Source organism: Arvicanthis niloticus, chromosome 20 (genome assembly GCF_011762505.2).
Source record: "Arvicanthis niloticus isolate mArvNil1 chromosome 20, mArvNil1.pat.X, whole genome shotgun sequence".
In the NCBI taxonomy this organism is placed as follows: Eukaryota; Metazoa; Chordata; class Mammalia; order Rodentia; family Muridae; genus Arvicanthis; species Arvicanthis niloticus.
Genome location: NC_047677.1, coordinates 5,462,956 through 5,486,087, shown reverse-complemented (window position 1 = coordinate 5,486,087; position 23,132 = coordinate 5,462,956).

Sequence of the window (23,132 nt, the reverse complement as noted above, 5' to 3'; positions counted from 1 at the left end):
ATGCCTGCAAGGCGTGAGTGGTATCTACGCTTGCAGGGCGCATGGTGCATGTGCTATCCATGCCTGTAAGACTTATGTCATATCCACACGCCTACAAGGCACGTGGCAAAAGCGTATAAATACCCCAGATTTCCCTTCAATAAATGAGACTTGATCAGAACCTCTGTCTTGTCTCCATTCTATGCGTCTCTTCCCCTTATCTCCACTCTCTCTCTCTAGACCCTGACCGGACCGGATCGGCAGTTTGTGCCGAGCAGTGGTGGCGCACGCCTTTAATCCCAGCACTTGGGAGGCCAAGCCAGGCAGAGTGGAGCAGGCTGCAACAAGAAAAGGGAGTCTTCCTTCCTGCACTGAGCTCAAGAGAGCTCCTGACATGGAAGACTGACTTTTAGCAGCAAGGCCCAATGTAGAGGTAGAGCATTCTTTGAAAAATGAATGCTATCCAAGGAATAGATAGCAGAAATATGTAAATGTAGTTACGTTTCATCTAATGCATTCAATTTTAAGTGAACACTGAAGGCATCTTTACCACTTGAAAGTGACAAAATATTTCATCAAACATCATAAATCTGTGGAAGTAGTTTTCAGAAAAGTAACTTTTTGACTCATATGAATATAAAGTATGCATAAAATGCATTTTCAAAACTCATAGAATTGTTCAAAATATATAATAATATGTATTTTTCCACAATTAACAGAATCATACAGGAAATAACTGGGAATTTCAGTCAAAAATAACAAATATTAATTCATCAGTTATATAAAATGTATCTTAACAACTCAAGCTGTTAATAATAAGAAAAACTGTATGCAGTGGTAAAAGGAGAGAGTATATCTTCTATGCAATGTTTGTATAACTTAAAGTGTTTCACAAGCCAGGCATATAAACAGAATTACAGGCTAAGTGTCTTAGTTAGGGGTTTCTATTGTTATGAAGAGACACCATGACCAAGGCAACCCTTACAAAGGCAAACATTTAATTCGGGTTAACTGACAGTTTCAGAGGTTTAGTACATTATTTTCCTAGCAGTAAGCATGAAGGTAGACATGGTGTTGGAGAAGGAGCTGGGAGTTCTGCATCTTGATCTGAAGGCAACCAGGAGAGAATGGCACCTCAGGCAGCTAGGAGGAAGCTCTCTTTCACAACGGGTAGAGAGAGCCTGAGGGAAGAAGGAGACCTGCAAAGCCCACTCCCATGGTGACACACTTCCTCCAACAAAGCCACACCTCTAACAGTATCATCCCTATGGGCCAAGCACATTCAAACCACCACACCAAGAAAGATGTTTAATACTCAAACAAATCACTATTGGTAGAGAGAGTACCGACAGACAGTTTGAAGCTCAGAATCCCTCCCCAAACATCTCTCTTTCATATCTTATAGCACTAAATATTCCAGCACTCCTGACTCTCATGGCTTCAGTCTTCTCACGTCCTGTACTTTTAATTGTGCCTGTCCCAGATTCTCTGATGGGCAAATAACAGTACTAATGCCTTAACCATCCCCTTGCATTCTTGCAAGTAGAATGTACTGACACTTATGACAGACTCAAAACCAGATGCTGACACATGCTATTCTACCATAGGCAGTGACTTTCCCTTTGCGATCTTGTAATATTGAACTTATTCCACTGACTACTTGCAACAGCCTACCTATTTGAGTTCTTTGAGTATATGTCTGAGAATAGTATAGTTATATCAAATTAAAATTTATTTTTAATTTTTAAAGATTAATTTGTGTGTGTGTGTGTGTGTGTGTGTGTGTGTGTGTGTGTGTGTGTGTACTTACTACACACACAGTAGGTACAGGTACCCACAGTGGCCAGAAGAAGGCATCAGATACTCTGGAGCCTGTTGCCCCTTTCTTAATCATAACTGGAAGATAAGATTTCAAAGTTTTTTTTTTTTTTTTTTTTTTAGTTTGCATCTCCCTGGTGGCTAAGAATGTGAAACAGTTTTAAAAAATTCTTATTGTCCATTTTCCCCTCTTTTTTTTTTTTTTTTTTTTTTTTTTTTTTGACAACTATCTGTTCATTAGCTCATTATCCACCCCAATTTTTGGCAGTTTTGGTGTTGATGCTGAATTTTTTCAATTTTTATACATTCTGGATATTAATCCCCTGTCTGAAGTTTAACTGGAAAAGCCTTTCTCCCCCCCCTCCCCCCCTTTTTAAGCTTTCTGTTTGGTCTGCTGGTAGTTTCCCTTGGTATGCAGAAACTTTTAAATTGCATGTAGTAACATCTGTCTATTTAAGGACTATTTTCTGTGGTGGAGAAGTCCTGTTCAGAAAATGTTGTCTACTCCTATATTCTGAAGTGTTTTGTTTTCCTCTAGCAATTTCATCATTTTAGGTTTTAAATTAAAGTCTTTGATACACTTTGAATTGATTTTTGTGTGGGTTGAGGGATGTGGGTTTAATTTGACACTTCTATAGATGGCTACCCAATTTTGCTGGCATTATTTGTTGGATAGGCTCCTTTTTTGTCCCCAGAGTATGTTTTTGACAACTTTGTCAGAAATTACATGGTAATTGCTGTGCAGACTCACTTCTTTTGTGGGCGAGGGGATAAAAGGATTGACTTAGCTTACATACCTTGACCACAGTCCATCGCAGAGGAAAGCCAAGGCATAATCTGAAGGCAGGAACCTGGAGGCATGACTGTAAGCAGAGGCCATGGAGGACTACTGCTTTCTATAGCTTGATTAGATTCTTTTTCTATAACCCAGGGCTATCTGGCCAGGAAGGCACATCCCAAAGTTGATGGGTGCACATACATCAAACATCAATCAAGAAAATGCACCCACAGACTTGTGTGTAGGTTTTCATATGAGTGCAATATTTCTTCCCACGATGTACATGTCTGTTTGGGGGCCCACCATTAGTGTGCTCTGTTTCTATAACACTGTGGTATAATTTTAGATCAAGTATGTTGATACATCCAACAGTGTTCTTTCTTCTAAAGATTTTCTTTATGTCCATTCGTGATCTTTTGGGCTTTCATATGAACTTTTAGATTATGATTGTTGAAATATGATATCAGAATTTAGATGGATTTCATTGAGTCTGTAGGTTATTTTGGGTACTATATCCATTTTTATGATAGTAATTCTGCCAGACCAGGAGCATCACACTTTCCTAACATCGACTGTCTCTTTTCTAGCAGTCTTAACCTGTTCACTATAAAAGTATTTCACTCCCTAGCTTGATTGGTATATTCTCTCTACACTGTGAGCTATGGTGAATGGGATGATTCCCCAAATTTCTTTCTCATCACATCTGTTACTAGTAAATAAAAACCACTGAGCTTTATGTTGGTTTGTATCTTGCAACATTACTAAAAGTGTTTAATAAACAAGAGTTTCTGAAAGAATCTGTAGGGCCCTTTAATTATAGAACCATTTCATCGCCAACAGGGATAATTTTAATTTTTTTCCAAATTCGTATCATAATATACGATCTTCCTAAAGTGTTTTTTGTATTAGGTTTGCTTGTATTCACTTCAGAATTCTTCATCACCGAAATTGGCTTGAAGGTTTTTTTGTTTTGTTTTTTTGTTTTGTTTTTGTTTTGTTTTTACTGTTGCTGTTGTTGCTGTATCATTATCTGGATTTTGTGTCAGGATAATAATGGCTTCAGAGAATGAATTTGGTGGTGTTCCTTCGCTTTGTGTTTTTTGGAACAATTTGAGATATACTGGTCTTGGCTCTTCCTTAAAAGTTTGCAAGGATTCGACAGTGAATCCATCCCCAGGCTTTTCTTGTATGGAAATTTACTTAGCTTGAATCTCCTTGCCTACAATGGGTCTGTTTAATTATATCTTCTGGGTCTAATTTTGGTAGGTCAAATATATTTAGTAATGTATCCATTTCTTCAAGGTTTTCTGGCTTTGCAATTTAAGTTTCCAAAGTATTCTCCAATGTTCTTCTGGATTTCACTGGAGTCTAAAACAGCTTCATCTCTGATTTTAGTAATTTTGATCTTCTTTATCCTCCTTTTTGTTAAACTGGAGGGTTGTCAATCTTGTTCACCTTTACAAATAGCCAGGTCTTTATTGATTCTATGTGTTATTCTTTGGTCTTCATTCTATTACTTTCTGCCATAATCTTAATTATTTAGTATTGCCTATTGGGGTGGTATTGGCTTTTTGTTCTTCTAGAACCTTAAAGAAATATACAACATTATGTTATTTGAGTTTTTAACTCATGCATTTTTGTGTGTGCACATGTGTGTAAGTAGTTGTAGAGGGTTATAAAAGTCTGTCAGCTACCCTGAATTTATGGGCATTTGCAAGGCCATAGTGTGGGTGTTAGGAACCAAATTGGGGATTCTGGAGGAGCTGCAAGTACTCTTACTCACTAATCCATCTGTCTATCCCTGAAGTCTGATATTCAACACAAGCACTTAACAGGCATAAAATTTCCCCTTAGGACTTCCTTAGCTGTGTCTCAGAGGAACTGGTACTTTTTGTAGTAGGTTTTTATACTTCCCTTTTGCTTTTAGGAAATTTTAAATTTGTTTCCTGAATTCACAAATATGTGTTCATGACTATAGTTTTGTATCTAGGTATTCAGTGTTATTCCATTGATCTACATTGTCTTAGGGTTTCATTACCATCAAGAGACACCATGACCAAGGTAACTCTTATAAAGGCAAACATTTAATAGGGCTGTCTTACAGAGAGACTATATGACTGGGTGTGGCTTGACCATATATAACTGAAAGCCTGCCTCCACAGTGACACACTTCCTCCAACAAGGCCACACCTACTTTAATAAGTCCACACCTCCTAATAGTGCAACTCCTTGTGGCCAAGCATTCAAACACATGAATCTATAGGGATTACACCTATTCAAACCACTACATGCATGTCCACTTTCATTGGTATCATACTGTTTTTATTAATGTCATTCACTCTATTCCACCATCATAGCTCATTTTGCTAAGCATTGTATTGTCAACTTGGGGGAGTTCTGAGTTTTCATGTGAATTTTATGAGTTTTTCTATTTCTGTGAAGAACATCTTTGAGAGTTGGAAAGAGAATTGCATTGAATCTGTAGATTGCTTTTGGTAATTAGTCATTTTCACAATATTAATTTTTTAATTCATGAGAGTGGGAAGTGTGTCTAGATCTTTCTGAGTCATCCATTTAGTTCATCAGTGATTTAAAACTTTTATTGGTTAGGTTTACTCCAAGGGTTTTTGCCACACAGTTGAAACACAAGGAAACAAACTTAAAAACAACCTCATGAAGATAATAGATAAAAAGGAAATGAATAAATTCCTAAAGAAAGCCAGGAAAACACAAACAATCCAATCAGATAAAATTAATAAATCCCTTCAAGAATATCAAGAAACCAACAAACAGTTGAAGGAAATAAATAAAACTGTTCAAGATCAGAAAATGAAAATAGAAGTAATAAAGAAAACACAAACTGAGGGAATCCTGGAGATAGGAAATCTAGCTAGGTGAACAGATACTACAAACATAAGCATCGCCAACAGATTGCAAGAGATGGAAGAGAGACTCTCAGGTATAGAAGATATGATAGAAGAAATAAATACACCAGTCAAAGAAAATGTTAAGTATAAAACATTCCTGACACAAAACATGCAGGAAATATGGGACACTACAAAAAGATAAAACCTAAGGATAATAGGAATTCAAAAAGGAGAAGAATCCCAGCTCTGAGGCCAGAAATATTTTTAACAAAATTATAGAAGAAAATGTTCCTAACCTAAAAAAGAACATGTCTATAAAGGTACAAGAAGCTTACAAAACACCAAATAGATTATACAAGAAAAGGAATTTCCCTCACAACAAAATATTCAAAACATTAAACATACAAAACAAAGAAAAACTATTAAAAGCTGCAAGGGGGAAAGGCCAAGTTACCTATAAAGGCAGACCTTAGCATTGCACCTGCATTCTCAATGTCAAAGCTAGACATTATCTTAGAGTAAGTAGTTGGAAAAATATTTTCCAAGCAAATGCACCTAACCTGGTATAAGTATTCTAATATGGATAAAAATAGACTTCCAAACAAAATTAATCAAAAGAGATGGGAACAATTTGTTTCAATAAAATGAAACATCCATCAAAATGACAGTTAAATTCTTAATATCTATGCCCCAAATGCAGGGGCTCCACATTTGTTAAAACAAAACAAAACAAAAACATTACTAAATCTCAAATCACATATAGAATCTAACACATTAGTAGTGGAAGACTTCAATACCCTACTCTCACCAGTAGACAGGTCATCCAGAAAAAAACTAAACAGAGAAATACTGGAGCTAACAGACATTATGAACCAAATGGATTTAACAGATATCTACAGAACATTTTACCTAAATACAAAAGAATATACCTTCTTCTTTGACCCTATGGAGCGCTCTCCAAAATCTGCCATATACTTGGTCACAAAGCAAGTATCAACAGATACAAGAAAATGAAACCTATGGGACACCATGAAAGCTGTGCTAAGAGAAAAGTTCATAGCACTAAGTGCTTACATAAAGAAATTAGAGAGATCTCATACTAGCAACTTAACAGCACATCTGAAAGTGCTAGATTGAAAAAAAAAGCAAACATAGCCAAGAGGAATAGACAGCAGGAATAATCAAAGTGAGGGCTGAAATCAGTAAAATAGAAACTAAGAGAATAATATAAAGAATCAATAAAATGAGGAGTTGGCTCTTTGAGAAAAGCAACATGTTAGACAAACCCCTATCCACTAACTAATAGACATAGAAAGAATATCCAAATCAACAAAATCAGAAATAAAGGGGGAAATAAAACAACAGACACTGAAGAAATCCAAAAAAAAATCATTGGGTCATACTTTTAAAACCTCCACCAAATTGGAAAAATTCAAAAAGAGGTAATTTTCTTTCTCACTTACTAAAGTTAAATTAAGATCAGATAAACAATTTAAATAGACCTATAACCCCTAAGGACATAGAAGTAGTCATCAAGTCTTCCAACAAAAAAGGCCCAGGGCTAGAAGGTTTTAGTGGAGAAATCTACCAGCCTTTAAAGAAGAGCTAATACTAATACTCCCCAAATTATTCCACAAGTAGAAACCAAAGAAACATTGCTAAATTCATTTTAGGAGGCCACAGCCACCCTGATATTGAAAATACACAAATGTCCAACAGAGAGAATATTACAGATAAATTTCCCTCATGGATATTCATGCAAAAATACTCAATAAAATACTCAAACCAAATCCAAGAACACACCAAAAACATCATCCACCACTATCAAGTACTTCATCCACCACTTCATCCCAGAAATGGTCCAACACATGAAAATCTGCCAATGTAATCCACCATCTTAAAAAACTGGAAGAAAAAAAATCATATGATCATCTCATTGGATACTGAAAATATCTTTGACAAAATCCAACACCCCTTCATGATAAAAGCCTTGAAAAGATCAAGGATACAAAATACATACCTTAACATAATAAAAGCAATATACAGCAAACTGATAGCCAACATCAAATTAAATGGAGGAAAACTTAAAGCAATTTCACTAAATCAGCGACAAGGCTTTACACTTTCTCCATATCTATTCAATATAGTACTTGAAATTTTAGCTAAAGCAATTAGACAACTAAAGGAGATCAAGGAGTACAAATTGAAAATGAAGAAGCTAAAAAAAAATGCTTATTTGTAAATGATATAGTGGTATACATAAGTGATGCCACCAGGGAACACTTACAGTTGATAGATACATTCAGCAAAGTGGTTGGATACAAGATTAACTGGAAAAAATTCAGTGGCCTGTTCCGAGCCCCTCCGTGTCCCCTTCGCCCGCAAAAGAGACACATGAGGCCGTGTGGTGTTCGGGTGGTTACCACAGCGAGGCTTTATTCTTGTATCAGCAGAAGCGGAAAGACCCCAAACCCGGAAAAGGCACTACTATATGTACCCTAGAGTGACGTGTTCACTTCTGATTGGCTGTTCACTCATTACCCATAATACGCCCCAGGATGGGCAGTGACTTTGGCGCACTTTTTGCCTTTTGCACCTTCATAGTTAGTTGTTTACTAGTGGGAGGACAGGATGCCCGCGCCATCTTGTAAGCGAATGTTATCACGCTCACATGGCTCCTAACATCTCCCCCTATCAATTTTATTAAGATGGAACAGCCTTTTGCCTATCAAGCGCAGCACGAACTCAGTGAGGGAAAGCAGAGGCCTGATCCCCTGTGCAAAATGAGATATTGTAATGGGTTTCTTCTCTCGTTGTCATGCAATGAGGAATACTTCCCATACCCATCTCGATGCCTTTTGACGGGGAAAAGGAGCCTCCGCCCTGGGGCACCACCAGGGGAGGAGGTTTCTTGGCATCAAACCTTTGTGCAATCAGGCATACTTTCAGGAAATCTATCCACACTTGTGGAACATTCCCTGTCGAGTACCCACTCGCAAACACCTCTAAATATTCAGGTACTACGGTTATTCAGGCAAGGGCTGGCTAGACTTAGACCTCTCATCGACCCAGTACAATGGGCTGAACCCTTGGGGTGCATCAACTGAGGGTCTCAGTCATCAGCTACTTTCTTAGCCTAGATAGCCAAATTTCAGGGGGAGATCCTTGCTCAAGGCTACGAGTGCTTGGGCGATGGCGACCTAGTCACATTTTTGTTGGGCTCTGAGCTTGCCGACCAATCATAACATGAACACTAATCCACAACATAGGGCTGCACCAAACAGACCTATCCCCACCCTTTAAGAAAGAAGGAAAAGGCACAGGTAGGCCAAGAAGTAAAATCGCCAGGGGTAATGGGGTCCACTCGTGTTCCATTAAGGCTTGAAATCCGGATCTGCAATTGCTGTTGCATCTGGTCCAGCTCCCTAGTCCACTTCCCTTGTAAATAAGCAGAAAGATTATGGCTTTGAATAAATGTATCATTCATAAATCTCAGAGGTGTAATACCTAGATGTGGGGTTGCTGACATGCAGCTCATTTGAACCACATCCGTGAGCTGTTCCACACGGGCTTGGAGCAAATCAACTCTCTGATTGACCAACAGAATGCCTGATGCCAGGTATGCATCCACTTTTTGTAGAATGGTCAAAGCCTCAGAGGTCTTTTCTGAAATTTGATTAACAACAGTAGCTGCTGTAACCTGATCAGCCAAGGCTGTGCCGGCTGTCACAGCTGCAGCTGCAGAGATGGTAATAGCAGTGATAATGGTGCAGTTATATCAAACTCTCTCTTCTGTCGAAATAAAGTCAAGGTTCCAGACATCTGAATGGGGATAGGGATCCATAGTGGTATACTGGCTATTAGGGCCTGCTTATAGACAAGAGCAGACCAGCACTGGGACATAAAGCAAGTTACATTGGTACAAGTTAGCAGAAGGGGCGTCTTTTAAGAAGGCAAGGGCATAGGTTTTGGAAAAGCAGATAGGATAGCCATCTAAATTCACTATATATACTAGGAACCGGAATTAGGAGAGTCCAAATGAGAACTGAGAGCGTCTGCAGATGAATCCTTCGGGGGGTCATTTTCAGGAACCGCAAGTCACCGCGTCAGTTGCTCTGGCAACCAAAATGGGTTGTCTTCTTCCTGTGGAAAAACACAAACCGCTCCCCAGGATCTTATTAAAATAGGATCCGGGCCTTTCCATTGACCAGTCAAATCATCTTTCCATTTTATCATTTCTTTTGGCCTAGTTGGTTCTAGGCAATAGCGATCAGCCGCAGTGTTGCCCTGACTGTCCAAATTCAAAAAGTTGAGGGTAAAAAAGTGCCGGAGAAACAGTAGCTCGTGGCACCGTGGACAGAGCTTCCTCAACTTCTTTTTGTTTTATCAAATAAGTTTTAAGGGTACGATGAGCACGCTCAATGATGCCCTGTCCCTGAGGGTTGTAAGGAAGACCCGTCAGGTGTGTCACCTCCATATGGTGACAAAATTGTTGAAATTTTTGAGAAGTGTAGGCTGGTCCATTGTCAGTTTTAAGGATTTTAGGCTTTCCTCAGGCACTCCAAGCCTCGAGACAATGTTGAATAACATGGGCCGCCTTTTCTCAATGGAGAGGCGAACATGACTCCAGAACAGGTATCAATGAAGACATGCAAATATTGTAATTTGCCAAAGGATGGGATGTGAGTAACATCCATTTGCCAGATCTGTAATGGCCTGATTCCCCGAGGGTTAATTCCTGTATGGGGAACAGGTAGGAATTGACAGCAGTTTTGGCATTGAGTCACAATATCTCTGGCCTCCTTTCTAGAGATGTTAAATCGACATTGTAGTGTCTCAGCTGTCACATGAAACTTTTTATGAAAGGCTTTGGCCAAATCTAATTTTGGCGAAAGGGCAATTGCAATCAACTTTGTGGCTCGATCTGCCAGGTCATTTCCACGGGACATAGGTCCCGGTAAGCCTGAGTGAGCCCTAATATGAGTTATAAAGATAGGGAATCTTCGCTTAGCCAGGGTAAGCTGAATCTTTTGAAAAACTTCTACAAGTCTGCTAGATGTCTTAATTAACCCAGCAACTTCTAATGCTTTCACTGCATTAACCACATAGAAGGAATCTGAAACAATATTTAAAGGACCTGGAAAGATTTCCAGAACCTCTGACACTACTAAGCATTCCACAATTTGAGGTGAGGTTTCATGGTATTGTTTGGATGTAACCTTATCATTAACCACATAGGCACCCACTCCTGTTTTTGACCCGTCCGTATAAACTACCATTCCATCTGGGAGTGGCTCCTGAGACACAATATGTGGAAATATGATAGCTTGAGTTAAGGCAAATTGTAAGATGGGATGCTTAGGATAATGATTATATATTTGACCATTGAAGGAAGTAACCAGCACTGCCCACACATCAGAGGTCACCGTTAATATTTGGACTTGATGGGCAGTATAAGGCACTATCAAAACCTTAGGCTCCCTTCCAAAATGAGTAATGGCTGCTTTTAGTCCATGAAGGGCAAGCTGAGCGACTGAATCTGGATACCTTTCAATAATCTTTGCGGGAGAAGCATTGGGATGAATCCATAACAAGGGCCCCTCCTGCCATAATATAGCAGTTGGTAAGTGTCTAGTTTTAAAAACACATAAGTCAAAGGTTTTGGTTTCATCTATGCGTTTCAACTGGGCATCTTGTAAAGCATTTTCTACTACTTGCAGAGCACAGCTTACAGCCGGTGTTAAGGCCCTCGGTGAGGAAATATGAGCATCCCCTTCCAAAATATCAAATAAAGGTTTCAGCTCGGCCGAGGGAATTTTTAAAAATGGTCTTAACCAATTTGTATCACCTAATAATTTCTGAAAATCATTCAAAGTATGTAAATGGTCTCTACGAATCTCCAATTTCTGAGGAATTATCTTTTCTGGGTAGATAACCGTCCCTAAAAAGGAGCCAATTTCTGAAAATTGAACTTTCTCAGTAGCAACATGCAGCATATGTCCCGCCTTCCCACAGGCAAAGCATTCCACGATTCTGACCTTTAAGGAGGACTGCAGCCATTTCTAAGTTTGCTGCTGCAAGTCCGGCATTAGTAAGGGGACCTCCCAAGCCACGACAGACTCCCAACCAGTCCTGTCGCCCCCCCCCCCCCCCGGCTCTCCGAGGAGCAATGGCTGCATGGCATTCAGCCGTGGCATCCTCGAAGACCATCCGTTCAATCAATGGCATCACTTGCTCTGGTTCCCCAAAGATTCTGCCAGCTGCCTCAGTCATGCGGGCCACAAAGTCAGAGAAAGACTCATTAGATGTCTGAATTATCTTGGACAAATAAAGGTTACTGCCTTCCTTCCTAGGGAGGGACTTCCATGCCTTTATTGCAGCTGATGCTATCTGTATGTAGACCTGGCAGGGATGAACGGTCTGGTCGTTCACATGTACGCCAACTCCAGCCAGCATGTCAAAAGTCCATAATTGCTGTCCCTCAGTTTTTGCATTAATCCTGGCTTGTGCTTGTAGTGCTTCGTGCCACAAGGCCTTCCACTCTAGGTATTGACCCATATTGTTAAGTCTGTGTCCTGCCAGTCTCCTGGCATCACAGCAGCTGTACTTAACCTCTCCACTTGGGATACAGTAAAATTAGCCCCAATTCCATATGCACGTACTGCCTCAGCTAATTCTTTGACCTGTCTATACTCTACTGGGGCATGGACATGAGAGCCTTCTGCCACTTCAAAGACCGGAAATGCAAGCTGCAGTCGTCTCAGATCTCCTGGGCCGAGAAATGAACCAGAGGCGCTGCCCGAGGCATAGGTCGGAGGCAAGGGCGGGGCCGAGGAATTCAAGGTCTTTCTTAGTCTTATCCCAGAAGGGCTATTTTTTGCATAGGCCGCTGCTTCCTGCCCCAGGCTTTCTTCCTCTCCTTGCATTAGGTCTTCCTCAGAGCCGCTAAGGTCTATAGAAGCAGGCTCCTTAATGGGGTACAGGGGGGTCCCCCCAAACTCCACTCTCTCTTCACCAGCTGGTGAAGGGTCCTTAACCTTAATAGGCCCTGCAGTGGCCCCCGTTCCTTTTGAGTACTCTTTCCTATGACTAGGCTCCTTGGCCTGCTTCTGTTGCCCAGGCTTTTTTGCCTGCTTCTCCTTTCCAGGCTCTTTGGCCTGTTTCTAATACTCTGGAGTGGACCTCTCCTGAAACCTCTTGACTTGCACTAATAGCTGTGTTGCGAGCTGGATCTTTACAACACAAATAAGCTAAAAGTGAAAGCAACGCAAGCAAGAGGCCAACTATTGCTGCAGCGGCAATGGGTGAATATCCACCCGCAACGAAAGCTTCCACCCCAAACATATCTCTCAGAGACGTACCTTGATCCTGTGGTCTTTTAACCCACCCCGAGTCTTGGGGGGTCTTCCGCAGTGCCTTGAAGATCCCGGGTTTCGGCGGCAGATGTTCCGAGCCCCTCCGTGTCCCCTTCGCCCGCAAAAGAGACACGTGAGGTGGTGTTCGGGTGGTTACCACAACGAGGCTTTATTCTTGTATCAGCAGAAGCAGAAAGACCCCAAGCCAGGAAAAGGCACTGCTATATGTACCCTAGAATGGTGTGTTCACTTCTGATTGGTTGTTCCCTCATTACCCATAATACGCCCCAGGATGGGCAGTGACTTTGGCGCGCTTTTTGCCTTTTGCACCTGCATAGTTGTTTACTAGTGGGAGGACAGGATGCCCGCGCCATCTTGTAATGGCGAATACTATCACGCTCACGCAGCTTCTAACAGTGGCCTCCCTATATACAAACAATAGGCTAAAATATTAATCAGGGAAATACCCTTTATAATAGCCATAAATAATATAAAATATCTTGGGGTAAGTCTAACAAAGCAAATGAAATTCTAGTATGATAATAACTTCAAGTCTTTAAAAAAAAAAAAAACAAAACATGAGGACTCCAGAAGATGGAAAGATGTCTCATGCTCCTGGATCAGTAAAATTAACATAGTAAAAGTGGCCTATCTTGCCATAAGCAATCTACAGATTCAACACAATTCCCATCAAAATTTCAACAGAATTCTTTAGAGACCTTGAAAGCACAATACTCAATTTTATATAGAAAAACAAAAAATTCAGGATAGCTAAAAGAATCCTATACAATAAAAACTTCCGCCCCTTCTGCCCCTGCCCAGATACCGGTGGCTGGAGCAGTCTCCCAGCTGATCTGCTCCCCTCTGGAAACTGAGTCTGGAGGCACCCTAGGGAGGTCACAGGTCACGGACTGCAGAGAATTGGCGTTACAAATATTTCTATATTAATGTTCATTTTTATTTAGAGACCTGTCTTCTCCTGACAGCCTCCTGTCGTGGATTCTAAGAAGAAATTGAACATCCTTGGAGTTACACCAGTTGTGCGGTGACAGCCACTAGGCAAGAATTGCCTCTCTCCATCTACAGACAAATTACTGTCCAGAAAAGGACACACTTGCAGAATAGTCGACTGATTATATCTGCCTAGACAGAGTAATCAGCCCTTAATAATTCTGCATCACTAAGGTCTGTCAGATGATTCTGGGCCAGAAGGCTGAAGATTTGATGCTCCAGCGTTCAGTAGTATAGGGGCTTTCCAGGTGTTCAGCGGTCTCTATAAATTGGCTAAGTTTTAGAAGCTATGCTTAGTGCTTCCCATAATTTCAGTTAACTTAGTCATTCTGGATTTCTGACGGGGTTGAAGACCTATAGTCTCATAGCCAATCCTGGCTATTTACTTTGAGAGAAAAGATTTGAGTGGATGGTTTTCAGCTAACATTCATTCTAAAGCCAAGAAAAAAAAGCCAGCCTCAAAACTAAGTGCTTTAGTTAGGAGAGATGACAGAGGTTCTGGTTAGTCAACAAAATGATGGACTGGGTATTAGGACTATCTTGTACCTCACTGGTACAATTAGGAATAAGTATGCTCTAATTGCATTTTGAGAGAAAAGTTTTATTTTAACAGGAAGGGTGAAGTTAGGTGATCAGAGAGAGAAAGAGAGAGAAAGAGAGAGAAAGAGAAAGGGGGCATGGAGGCAGATGTTCATGTGTCTCCACCAGTCAAAGATAGTTTACATATCTAGGTTGGGTATTGGGTTACACTTCTGATTGAGCATTACCAAACTTATAAAGCCTTTGATTAACATTTTTAAAAAATGTATAAAAGCAAAAAGGAAAAGGGGGCATGGGATAGGGGTTTTCTAGGGAGGGGAAATGGGGAAAGGGGATGGCATCTGAAATGTAAATAAAATAGAAAGAAAGAACAAAAGAAAGAAAGAAAGAAAGAAAGAAAGAAAGAAAGAAAGAAAGAAAAGAGAAAAAAAAAACTTCCAAAGGCAGCACCATCCCTGATTTCAAGCTCTATTACAGATAATAAAAGCCACATGGTATTGGAATAAACAGATAGGTTGATCAGTGGAATTAAATCAAAGACCCAGACATAAATTCATGTACTTATGGACACCTGGATTTTGAAAAAGAAGCCAGAAATATGCTATGGACAAAAGAAAATATCGTCAACAAATGGTGCTGGTCTAACTAGATGTCAGTATGTAGTAGAATGCAAATTGATCCATATTTATCACCTGGCACAAAACTCAAGTCCAAGTGGATCAAAGACCTCACCGGATACACTGAAACTGACAAAAAAGAAAAAGCCTTGCAATACATTGGCATAGGAGACAACTTCCTGTACAGACCACTGATAGTGCAGGCACTAACATCAAGAATAAATGGGACCCCCTGAAACTGAAAAACTTCTGTAAGTCAAAGGATACCATCAATAGGACAAACAGCTAATGGGAATGGCTAATACAAAGTACATAAAGAAGCGTGGCTTTGTTAGAAGTGCATCCCTGTGGAGGCAGGGAGGTCTTATAAGCTCAAGTCTGGCCAGTGTGGCACACAATCTTCTTCTGCTGTCTGTGGATCGAGATATAGAACTCTCATCTGTTTCTTAAGCATCATGTCTGCCTTCATACTTCTACACTCCTGCCATGATAAGCTAAACCTCTGAAACTCTAAGCCAGCCGGAATTAAGTGTCTTCCTTTATAAGAGTTACTGTGGTCATGGTGTCTCTTCGAAGCAATAAAAACCCTAAGACAAGATCCAAGAGAAAATTCTCAGCAGAGAAATTTCAAATGGCTGAAAAACACTTAAAAGAAATGCTCGACATCCTTAGCCATCAGAGAAGTGCAGACCAAAAGGCTTTGATCTTATTCTATCTTACACCTGTCAGAATGGCTAAGGTCAAAACCACAAGTGACAGCTCATGCTGGAGTGTTGAGTCCGCACTAGCCCCACGTTCCGGAGCCAAAAAATGTCGAGGCCCGAGCAAAATGTTGAGGCCCGGGCTGCCCCGCGTTTGGCGGCCACTGTATCCTGGCCCAAGCTGCTCCAGTCCTCGGGTCAGGGTTCAGCAAGAGAGAGAGTGAGGATGGACTTGAAGAATGGAGACCAGACAGAGTGTATTTCAATCCTGTTTATTCTTCAGTCCCTCTTCTTAGTCCAAGTCCCAAGTCTTGAGTTCCTAGTCCCTAGTTCCTAGTCCCTAGTGCCTCCAAGTTCCTAGTTTCTTCTTCCAAGTGCCAAGTGCCTAATGCCTAATAACTAACTCCAAGTTGTTCTCTCTAAAGTGTCTCTTTCTCTCTTCTGCGTCTCCCTAATGTCTGATTCTCTCCCATTTGCCTCTGCCTTTTATACGTCTCACTTCTAAGCCATGCCTTTTGGTCACACCTTTAATCATGCCCTTAGGTCTTATCTCTAAGTCTGATCTCTACACTTCTAAGTCACACTCTTAAGTTACACAGCTTTAATCTCACACACCCAAGGTATCTAAACCAAGATTATCGGAGTGTGCTCAGCTGTTGTAGGCTATTGTAATCCAAGTCTCATGTCAGGGTATATGGCTCAAGATGGCTGCAAAGCTGATAGCCGCTTTCTGCTAAAAGTTGGCCCCCAACACTGGAGGGAATGTGGAGCAAAGAGAACACGCCTCCATTGTTGGTGGGAGAGCAAACTTGAATAACCACTTCAAAAATCAATGCGGTGATTTCTCAGAAAATTGGCAATCCATCTACCTCAGGACCCAGCTATACTACTCCTGGGCTTATACCCAAAGTATGCTCCATCCTACCACAAGGATACTTACTCAACTATGTTCATTGCAGCTTTGTTCATAATATCTAGATTGGAAACAACCTAGATTTCCCTCAACTGAAAAATGGATAAAGAAAATGTGGTACATTTACACTACAGAGTATTACTTTGCTTTAAAAAAAAAATAACATCATGAAATTTGCAAGTACGTGGATAGAACTAGAAAAAACTCATCCTGAGTGAAGTACCAAAGACTCAGAAAAATAAACATAGGATGTACTCACTTATAAGCGGATATTAGCTATAAAGGACAATTCAAAGACCCAGAGAGGCTGAGTAGCAAGCAGGGCTCAGTGGGAGGGATGCATGAATCTACCTGGGAAGGGAAAATAGAGTAGATTTTGAGGGTGGACTGGAAATAGGAGGGACCAGGTAGTGGGGTGGAGGGAGTGAGTACTGAAAGAGACAACTGGGATTGGTGGGTGTGGGAAAGTTCAGGGGTGAGGGAGAAACCTAATGCAATGAAAACGCCTTGGAATCTATAGGGGTGACCACAGGGAAGACTACTAGTTACAGAATATAGAACCTGAACTGGTCATCTCCTGTAACCAGGCAAGAATTCCAGTGAAGGATTATGACACCAACCCAGCTATAAAACCTTTAACTTACAGTTTGTCCTGCCTGCAAGATGACCCAGGGTTTAAGGTTGAGAACTTGTAGGAGTGGCCAACCATTGGCTGGTCCAACTTGAGACCAAACCCAGGAGAGGGAGTCCTCCCCTGACATTGCCTAGAGGGCCAGGAACCAGAAACTGGATACTCCAGAGACATAGGATAGAACCAAACATAACCCTCAGAGAGCCATCATCCAGGAACTGATAGGAGCATATGCAGAAACCCACAGCCACATATTCTGTGGATCTTGGAGAATCCCACCAAACAGGCAGAAGGATGATAAGAGCCACAGAAGTTAAAGACACCACAGAATCAACTAACAAGGCTCAGAAGAGTCACAGAGATTGAAACAACAATCTTTGTGGATCTGAACTAGGACCTCTGCATTTATGTTGTGGTTGTGTAGTTTGGTGTTCTTGGGGGACTCCAAACGGTGGAAGTGGGGATGCCTTTGATTCTTTTACCAGCTTTTGGGACCTTTTTTCTCCTGCTGGGTTGTCCCATCCAACTTAGCTATGAGGGTTTGTACCTAGATTTACTGTAAATTGTTATACCATTTGGTTGATAATGCCTGGGAGGCCTCCTGCTCTTTTCTGAAGGGAAAAAGAGGAGGAGTGGATCTAGGGGAGAGGAGAGGCAGCAGGAATGTGGGAATGGTGTAGCATGGAAATAGAGGGGGGAGGGGAACTGTGGTCAGGATGTACTAGATAAGAATAAATAGATAAATAGTAAATAATAATGTAGCTGTAAACATGCATTTACAAGTCACCTCGTGGGCATTTGCTTTGTTTCGATAGCTCAAGTATCTAAATGCTTCATTTCCTGATCTCAGAATGGTGGATGTTTAAGCTCTGAATTTCTGTTCTGAGGAAGTCTAGAGACAGACAGAGACTGACACATGAAAGCACAGTGGATAAAATGGGAACATTTCCTTTTTGTTTTGACACCAATGTTTTATTGAGGAAAGGGAGCTTTTTTCAGCAACTGTCCTTTCTTACTACCCTCTCTTTCTCTTTCTCTCTCTCTTCTCCCTTCCTCCCCCCCCCTTTTTTTTTTGAGAAAATACCACCTAGGCTAATTTCTATTTTTTCATATAGGTTTTTAATTTTTGAAAATTTTGCACTAGCATCCATTTCACTACTTTAAGTCCTCCATGCTCCCCAGCAGGTTCCTTCCTAGCCCCATGTCCTTCTTCCCTCTCTCTCCTCTCCTCACCCACGTCCTCCCTCTCATTCCACAGCCCACTCAAATCCAGTTAATTCTGCCCATATACGTAGTGAAGCCATGCACTACAGCATAGGAAACCCACCAGTGACATCCTCAAAAGAGGATGAATCTCTCTCCCCAGCTCTCCACTACCAACAGCTCTTCAATAAGAGGTGGGGCCTGGAGGTCATCTGTTCCATCTCTGCTGGGATTTTGGCTGGCCTGATCATATGCAATTCCCTTGTAGGTAAACACGGCTGTTGTGTTCATGAATGACTGTCATGTCTAGAAGAGTGTTTCATACAATCCTCCCTATTCTTTGGATCTTACATTCTGTCTCATTTGCAAAGTAGCCCTGAGCCTTGGTCATGATGATGTTTATACAGACACCTTCTTTAGGGTGAAGAATTGAGTCTCTTGTTTTCAGCATTCATCCCACTGACTGTTCCCCACTGCAATAAGAAGATTCCCTGTCCAAGGTTGAGATCAGCCCAGCAGCAGCAGCAGCAACAACACTTTAGCAATCTTAAAAAAAATACACATGCACACAAAAAACAATGCTTTTGAGAACTTCATACATTAGAACTATATCCATGCCACTCCTACCACTCCCTCTCATGACTCTAATTCCTCTGTCCTCCCCTCCAAAACCCATCTATTATTATACATAAATGTATATGTATGCATACATATACACTATACATATACTGCATATATATGTATATAATTTACTAGCTCTATTTAGTTTTGCTTATATGTACATGTATCCAAGGCTGACCACTTATGATTTGACAACCAATGTGGGCATTTGTCCCAGAAAGAGACTTATTTTTCCCTCTCTCAGTAGGCAGTTACTACCTGTAACTCTTCATGTAGGGGTGGGACCATGCAGAATTGCTGTGTCCACATTGTTGGCATACCAACTGGTGTTGTCATGATGGTCTTGTTCAGTCAACCATATTGTTCATGGGTATAGCTCCCTTCTCACATGTATCAGATACCATCTCTCAGCAGATGGCCTAGGTTTCTGGGTTTGTAGAATCTTTCTGCTCCCTCTTCCATGACTCTCTCTGTAGGATAGGTGAAGGGGTATTCTGTTGCAGATATACCAGTTAGGGTTGTGGTAGTTTGTATATGCTTTGCTATGAGAAGTGGCAAAATTAAGAGGTGTGGCTTTGTTTCAAGAAGAGTGTCACTGTGTTCCTATGCTCAGGCTCCACCCAGTATAGACGAGAGCCTTCTCCTGGCTGCCTGCTAAAATCAGTCTCCTTCTTCTGCCTTTGGATCAAGATGCAGAACTCTCAGCTTCTCCAGCACCATGTCTGCCTGGCTGCTGCCATGCTTCCTGCCATAATGGACTAATCCTCTGAAGCTGTAATCTAGCCCCAATTAAATGCTGCCCTTTTAAGAGTTGCCTTGGTCATGGTGTCCCTTCATAGCAATGAAACCCAAGCTAAGACAGTATCCTACAGCCACATTAGCAAACTTTGATCACAATTTCCTTCGTTGCTTATTCTGGAGTTTCCCTAAGCCAAGGATGATGTGGGCTGTTATGCTGGGGCCTCTACATTTGGAACTGTTCTACCTGGTACTCAGTGTGACTGCTAACAAAAATCTAACTGCTGTCAATCAAACCCCTGATGTACTTTTTTCAAATACATAATAGTTTTACTTCTCTTTTCTGCAGAGCTCTTCTGTACAGACATGTTCTCATACCCAGCTCCTCTTCTACACTTGCCAAACTGTGTACTCAAACAATTGAAGGTGATTGGATATTCTGGTTTTGACACAGGATCTGAATGGAGGAAGCTGACACAGTCTTTGAATCAGTTTCATCAACATCACTGGATATGTTTTGTGATAAGTTACTAAAATATATTAAAATTAACAGATCAAAAGTGATCCTATCATTCTGCAGAAGAAATTTTAATTCTAGGATTTTTAAAATTTGGTTTCAAGAAAAAACATCTCACCTAGCAATCCAGACATGCTTCAATCTTACTATGTAGCCAAAGAAATCCTTGAACTCTCAATTCTTCTGGGATTCTAGACGTGCATAATCATGCCTAGCTCCCAGGTCTTATTTCTGTGATACTTGATTGAAACCTAGGTAGTGTGTGACACCAATATTAGGAGTTCTAGAAGGATCCTTCTATTAACTGAACTATGTGTGTCACTAAAGACTGACAGGACAATGCCAAGTAAGCTGTGATGAGAAAGATACCAGACCCAAAGATCAGGCGGCTTCCTGGAGACTGGGCCTACAGAGTGATTCAGAATAAGGCTACCATTCTTAGGACTGATCTATACTTGTCTATACTGGCAAGTCAAAATGAAATAGAAGGCCCCATACTGGGCTTCATTTGTACCCATTTCAGCAAAGTCTCTCTTTGATTAAAAGATTTGACTCAATTGTCCAACATGAAAAACTGAAGACATATCTGTTGGAAAACTAGGACAATTTCTGATGTCAATAGAGATTATAAAAGACTCCAAGGGAGCACAGCAAGAGCGGCACATATGTATAGTCCCTAAGGCAGCACAGCTGAGGTGAGCACATTCCCTAAGGGAGCAGAGCACTAGCGGCTGAGTGTAGAGTCCCAGAGGGAACACAGCACCATCAGCTGAGGTGTACACAGACTTGACTTTGCATTTACGACACCTGTCCGTGGAAAATTCCTCCACCTTTCCATAAAGACATTAAGGGAAGGCTAGTCAATGAAGTAAGATAGAAAGAAGAAGTCTTGTGTTCTAGCCACAGATTCATTTATGTATTTATAGAAAGCTTTTACTTTAAAGTTGACTCAACATACTCTTGTCATTGAGAACTTGGGACAGAAAGCCTGGAATTTCAAATACATCCTTACACCAACATTAGGCACCACGAAGACAATAATTTTTTCTAAAAAAATTTATTTCTCTGTAAATACAAATTCCAACATCAACAAACAATATTCCAGTGGAAAAATACTAGCCATTAACATTGAAAACATTTTTCTTAGTTTAATAAATAGAACTTTGGCATTCAAATTTCTAGCTGTAAACCCTATTTAAAAAATAATAAAACAACTCCTTTCCAAAAAGGAGATAAAAACAGAAACTCAGAAGGCATAAGCCAGCCAGTGGCTTCACATTGTTTTTTTTGTTTGTTTGTTTTTTGTTTTGTTTTTTTTTTTACAATAACTGCATTTCAGTTAAGTCATGAACACTGTATTTACACATGAGGTATTCTGTGGTTCAAAAACTGAACCTAGTTTACAAACCCACCAGTCAGTGACTGATTGCACACTCTGCTGTGCTTTTAATATGACCATCTAGCACCTTACTACTCTGGTCACCACGCCAACATGATGCTCAATTTCACGCGTAAGTACTTAAATAACTACATATATAATATATATAAATAACACACACATACACACAAATGAATACATTTAAAAGAAATTTCCTGCTCTCTATATAGAAAAGGCTGGGCTTCAAACACATACAAATATGATACATCCCCTCATGTTTACTAAGGTAGCTATCATCTAACAAGAAATGGCTCTTTTTAGAAAAATTCTTAAGTCTATTTACCAAAGAACAAGGTGCAATAATCAACATTCTTATAGTTCATATAAGAGAAATAAACACTGCAGGCAAAAAGGCACAAAAGGTTCTCTCTGTATGCAGCTGCAACAGTGTTGCCAATGACTTATTGATTTCAAAGTACATTCTATTATATTCAATATTTCCTTTAAATAAGAAATCTCAAATCCTTCCCTTTCATGATTAAATGTATGATACATTCATACAGCAATTACCATCAATGTTTTTTGGGGTGAAGTTGAAAGGTTTATGCTTTATACCAAATAGGAGAGAATTTCTCTTGGTTTATGACCACTGTCAGAAATGAAAACAAGAGGGGCGCAAGGTTGTTTGGAATGTCATCTGCTTATGTGTTCATTCAGAGGACATCCCATCACTGTGACTACCTATGCAGTGACAGAACTCCAGATGAGAACGTCAGCAAGCAGAGCCACAGGCCGGCTGGAGCTCAGAGGCACTGTGCAAAGCAGCCCACAGGCTTAGCTCCTGCTGCTCAATGATATTACTGATGTTCAAAGAACATTTTTTAATGGAACAGTCCCTTTACAAATATCCTTGCAGAGATTCCTACCGAGTCTGAAACAAGAACAGTACTGGACAAAAGCTTCCAAGTTAGAACTGTCCAATATTCATTTTACCAATATGTTCAAGCTCTTGGATTTTTCTAACAAGCTACTGAAAGTTAAATTCAATTTCTCAAAATTATGACTCCACAATCATTAGTAAGATATAATAATGTTAACATTAAACAATGAATCTTATTCCAAATATTAAAAGGGACCATGCTCTTAGAAATAAGCTTATATGTTTTGCCTAGTCAAGACTTACTATTTTAAACCTGGCATCAAATACAAAGACAGGGCCTTATTGTGCCCTTGACTCAGCTCATTTTACTTGCACAGGTAACCATGTCTTCCCCATGGCACCTATTAATCTACCTCTGTTCTATGAGGCTGTGTTAGCATGGCTCAGCTTGAACAGACTAAAAATAAAATACTGTGTAACATTTCCTAGGAGGTTAAAGGCTTGATTGAGCCTTTAAAAAAGCATAATTGAAACAAAAGTTCATTAGTATGGAAATTTACAGATAGATTTGCTTTACAATTTAAG